We start from the raw sequence: 6,000 nt of genomic DNA, 5'->3' as shown, positions 1-6,000 counted from the left end.
AAGTTATATTAATTTTCAAACAGGTTACATACAACCTACATTGCTAATTATGCGTTAATTCAAAGATAAGCATTCTGTTGACTTTTTCTAATTAGCTTTGACTCGACAATTAACATGCTTAGAGTGGGCATCTGAAAATACCCTTTTAAGGGTTTGTTACCCACTTAATTACCTTCCTAAAGGTACTTTTAATTCGTGATTAGACAAAGTACATTATGCTTAATCACGAAGTCAAACCTTAATTACGACGGTTTGACTTTTGCTTAATTAACTAAGCTAGAAAGGATTAGAGGGGGTTAAGGACACTTACAAGAGTCCTAAGGTGATTTAGAGAGCTTAAGAAATTGCCTTGATGACCAGAGGATTTCCAGAAGTGCCTAGCCAAACTTCCCAAGTGAGCAAAGCTCAAATGTTCAAGGTCAAGTTCTTTATATAGGGAACCCAAGACTCTTGGATCAAGCCAAGCAAGTCTAATGTTGATACCAGATCATTACATTTGTCCCTAAGGGTCTAAAAACAGCCTAGCAAGCCCATAGAATCGAAATGTTACGTTTTACGTCGGTTACAAGCTTAGGACAGGCAGCTGTCCAAAACATACTGCCAGCGACGGTCTTACGGACCGTAAGCTTCAGTCCTTACGGTCCGTAAGGAACTCTTGCGGACCGTATGATATCAGCCTTGCGATCCGTAACCAACTTTACTGAAACAGAGTTCAGGTGCCTTCCTTACGGACCGTAAGCTAAGGGCTTTGCGGTCCGTAACCGATTCCATGCGGAACCAGAAATTTAAGCGCCATGCTTACGGACCGTAAGACATTGACCTTGCGGTCCGTAAACGATGGTCAGAAGACAAAATCTTACAAACTTTTAAGTCTTTGACCATGCAATTCATAAAACCGAAATATGCTGCCTTTATTCAGGTGTGGGGCCTTCAAGACCAGCCATTGCATGCCTTTCTTCACCTTACATGTCTCCATTTTCATTAATTCACTTAGGGAAGATTTTAATTTGACGGAGATTCCAATTTGGGTCATGAATTCTTTTATAGAACTTGGCTAGCTATGATATTTTGCCAAGATTTTTATTTAGATTAAGAGTGGTAACACTCATAATTCCATGTCCGTTAATAAAGATGAGACTTTACTTATCTGAGAGTAACCGGCTACCGAATGAGATAATTATTTAAGGGTCTTGGGATTTATACAACGTCGGGCCACTCAGAGGTGATTTAATAACATGTCGCCCTTGGGTCGTTCAGCGGTATTTAAAATACATGACGCCCTTTTTAAATAAATCCTACCACATATCTCCTTATTAAACCTGGTTTCTCTGACACGTCTGTCACAGAGGACACGTGTCTTTATTTAATTGGACAGGAATTTTCGAGGTGTCACATCCTCACCCCCTTAAAAGAAATCTCGACCTCGAGATTTTTATTGAAATAACTGAGGGTATTTCTCCTTCATCGTGGATTCTAACTCCCACGTATAATCAGGACCTCTACGGCCCTCCCATTTGACCTTGACAATGGGCACATACTTCCTTCGAAGTTTCTTTACCTGTCGGTCCTCAATTGACACAGGTTTTTCTATAAATTTCAAACTCTCATCAATATGCACATCTGTATGGGGTATGACTAGCGATTCATCAGCCAGACATTTCTTTAAATTGCAGATGTGGAACACATTGTGAATGCCACTAAGCTCTTCTGGTAAGTTTAACTTATAAGCCACTGATCCTACACATTCGATGATTTCGAATGGTCCAATGTATCTTGGGCTTAGCTTACCTTTCTTCCCAAATCTCATTACTCCCTTCCAAGGAGACACTTTGAGCAAAACTTTATCGCCGACCTCAAATTTGAGGGATTTTCGCTTACCATCGGCATAGCTTTTCTGCCTGTCACGGGCAGCTTTTAGATGCTCAATGATTTGGGTAACTTTGTCAGTCGTATCCAGGACTAACTCCGGTCCTGATACTTGAACGTCTCCTACCTCGGCCCAGCAAATGGGCGTTCTGCATCTTCTACCATATAGAGCCTCAAAAGGCGCAGCCTTAATGCTGGTGTGGTAGCTATTATTGTATGAGAACTCGATTAGAGGCAGGTGTCTATCCCAACTTCCTCCTAGGTCTATCACACATGCACGAAGCATGTCTTCTAGGGTTTGAATAGTACGCTCGCTTTGCCCATCCGTCTGCGGATGATAAGCCGTACTGAAATTCAGTTGCGAACCTAGAGACCTTTGGAAACTTTTCCAGAAGTGAGATGTATATCTGGTATCTCGATCAGAGATGATGGATACCGGTACGCCATGTAGAGCTACTATCTTATCCATATATAATTGGGCTAACATGTCAGAACTGAAAGTTTCTCTAATGGGTAGGAAATGAGCTGACTTAGTCAGTCGATCCACTATCACCCAAATAGTATCATTTCCCTTTGGTGTTTTAGGCAACTTGGTTATAAAATCCATCGTTACCATCTCCCATTTCCAGGTGGGAATTTCGGGCTGTTGCAACAAACCTGACGGTTTCTGATGCTCAGCTTTAACTTGAGCGCACGTCAGACATTTAGCCACATGGGTGGCTATAGACTTCTTCAAGCCTATCCACCAATAATTTGCCTTCACATCCTGGTACATCTTATCCGCTCCAGGATGGACGGAATATTTAGAACTGTGGGCTTCCTTAAGGATGACGTCACGAAGACCTCCATAAATAGGAACCCATATTCTTCCATTCAATCTCAAGATTCCGTCCTTGCCATAGGATAACTGTTCTTCAGTCACTCCTAGGTTCTCATTGGGGTAATTAGCTTCTAGCACTGCTTCCTTTTGTGCAGCTAACAACCTTTCATGCAGACCATTCCTGACCTCAATGCTTTTGGCGTTGATTCGGATTGGCTTTATCCTTTCCTTCCTGCTGAGGGCATCTGCGACTACGTTGGCCTTGCCTGGATGGTATCTTATTTCACAATCATAGTCATTTAGAGTTTCCATCCATCGTCGCTGCCTCATATTCAATTCTTTCTGGTTGAACAGGTGTTGCAGGCTTTTGTGATCAGAGTAGATCACACACTTCGTGCCATACAGGTAGTGCCTCCACAACTTTAGTGCAAATACAACGGCACCCAATTCTAAATCATGAGTGGTGTAATTTTTCTCATGCACTTTCAATTGTCGTGAAGCGTAGGCAATAACCTTGCCTTTCTGCATTAACACACAACCCATCCCGGTGTGTGATGCATCACAATAGACTACAAATTCATCAATACCATCAGGTAACGTCAACACAGGAGCGTTACTTAATTTCTGCTTCAGAGTATCGAATGACTCTTGCTGCTTAGGCCCCCAATTGAATTTACTATTCTTGCGAGTCAGCAAAGTTAGGGGTGCTGCAATTCTTGAGAAATTCTCGATGAATCTCCTGTAGTATCCAGCTAAACCTAGGAAACTGCGAATTTCCGTAGGTGTCTTTGGTTCTTGCCAATTCATGACGGCTTCAACTTTAGCGGGATCCACTTGAATACCACGCTCACTGACCACGTGTCCAAGAAATTGGACTTCTCTTAACCAAAACTCGCATTTGGAAAACTTGGCATACAGCTTTTCTTGGTGAAGCAGCTTTAGAATACTGCGGAGGTGTTTCTCGTGATCAGCTTTACTCTTGGAATAAATGAGAATGTCGTCAATGAAGACTATGACGAATTTATCCAAGTAAGGTTTGCAAACGCGATTCATGAGATCCATGAATGCGGCAGGTGCGTTTGTGAGCCCGAAAGGCATCACTAGGAACTCGTAGTGGCCATAACGAGTCCTAAACGCAGTCTTATGAACGTCTTCTTCCTTAACCTTCAGCTGATGATATCCTGATCTCAGATCTATCTTGGAGAAGTAGCTTGCCCCTTGGAGTTGATCGAATAGATCGTCGATCCTGGGTAGAGGATACCTGTTTTTAATGGTAACCTTGTTGAGTTCTCGATAGTCGATACATAGACGCATCGAACCATCTTTCTTCTTGACAAATAGAATCGGTGCTCCCCAAGGAGACGAACTAGGTCTTATGAAACCTTTAGCCAGCAAATCGTCTAACTGTGTTCTCAATTCCTTCATCTCCGTTGGCGCTAGTCTATACGGTGCCCTAGCAATCGGTGCAGCTCCAGGAATAATATCGATTCTAAACTCCACTTGTCGGTCTGGTGGCAAACCAGGCAGTTCTTCTGGAAATACTTCAGGGTATTCAGATATAACGGGGATATCTTCAATCTTCGGCTTTTGTTCATCAATGGTTACCTGTGCCATATAGATGACACAGCCATTCTTCAAACATTGGGATGCCTTGAGCATAGACAACTGCTTAGGCAATCCATGACGAGTATCTCCCTGAATGGTGAGTGATTCCCCAGATGGAGTCTTGATTATTACTTGCCTTCTACTGCATACAATCTGGGCTTGGTTATGCGATAACCAATCCATACCCAATACTACATCGAAACCAGCTAACTTGAAGGGTAGCAAGGATAAAGGAAAAGAGTGGTTCCTAATGGATATAGCACATCCATCTAACACAGTCGAGACTGTTTCTAAGGTGCCATCCGCTAACTCTACCTCATACTTAGCACTAAGGGTTTTAACAGGCAATCTTAACAGCTCACAGAATTTATTATCCACAAAAGATTTATCCGCGCCCGAATCAAATAATACTCTTGCGAAAACGTCATTAATGAGAAACGTACCAGTTATGACGTTGTCGTTCTGGATGGCTTCTTGGACATTCATTTGAAAGACCCTAGCGTTGGTCTTCTTTCCATCCTCAGCCTTCTTGGCGTTCTTTGGGCAGTTAGTCTTGATATGCCCTTTTTCATTGCAACTAAAACAAGTTGCATCCTTTATTTTCTTGCATTCAAGAGTCCTATGCTCTGAGGACTTACATATCCCACACTTTTTGGATTGAGACCCCTGCTCAAACCTGCACCTCCCAAAATGGTGCTTTTGACAAGTCTTGCACTTGGGCCTATCGCCCGATCGATTCTCATTTTTCCTGGCCTCAGAGCCCTTCTTACCATCACGGTTTCCCTTATGCCTCTTGTTGGATCTATGAGAGTTATCATCTTCCCGTTTCCTTTTGTCAGATTCCGAACTTTTTAGAGCTCTCTGTCTTGCTGCATCTTGGGTGAGTGACAGAGATAAGTCGGTGACAGATCGAAACGTAACTGGTCGCGAGGCCTTCACACTGGCCTTGATCTCAGGGGCCAAACCCCCAATAAAACGCGCGATCCTTTTTGGTTCAGGGGTTACCAGGTAAGGTACTAATCTGGATAAGGTGTTAAAACTGGTGAGGTACGCTTGACAATCAAGGTTCTTCATAACCAAGGATAGGAATTCAGATTCAATACGCTCAACCTCATGTTGAGGGCAGTAGTTTTCCTTGATAAGAGCAACAAACTGCTCCCATGACATACTATACAAGGTAGCTTTCCCAGATGCCTGGATCAATGCTCCCCACCAAGCCAACGCCTCACCTTTGAAGGATTGTGATGCAAACTTCACCATGTCCCTCTCAGCACATCCGCTAATGTCTACCACCGTCTCAATCTCATCGAGCCATGTCATACAATCAACTGCCCCTTTCTCCCCTGTAAACTCTCGAGGTTTACATGACACGAAATACTTATACGTGCAGCCTTTAGCACGTGGGGTTTCATCAACCACAAGCTTTTTAGGGTGAACACTGTTTTCATTGGAGGAATGACGATCCTCATCTTTCTTAGGTTTGGGAGAAGCAGGTGGCGGCTTGTTGCGAACCTCAGAATGGTTCTTTGGCTTAGCATGAGGTGCAGACAGGGTTCTACTGTGGGTTTCACTGAATTCACTATACTGTCGCGCTAAGGCTTTGTCAACTGCTTCATTTACAATTGCTTTTAATTCGGCACTGGTTACTAGGAACTTTACATCATCACGGTTCTCAACCGGATGGCTATTGGCTTCCTCTGATCTAGTCA

The sequence above is a fragment of the Helianthus annuus genome, chromosome 15 (assembly GCF_002127325.2).
Source record: "Helianthus annuus cultivar XRQ/B chromosome 15, HanXRQr2.0-SUNRISE, whole genome shotgun sequence".
Classification (NCBI taxonomy): domain Eukaryota; kingdom Viridiplantae; phylum Streptophyta; class Magnoliopsida; order Asterales; family Asteraceae; genus Helianthus; species Helianthus annuus.
Note: the sequence above shows the minus strand (reverse complement) of the source record.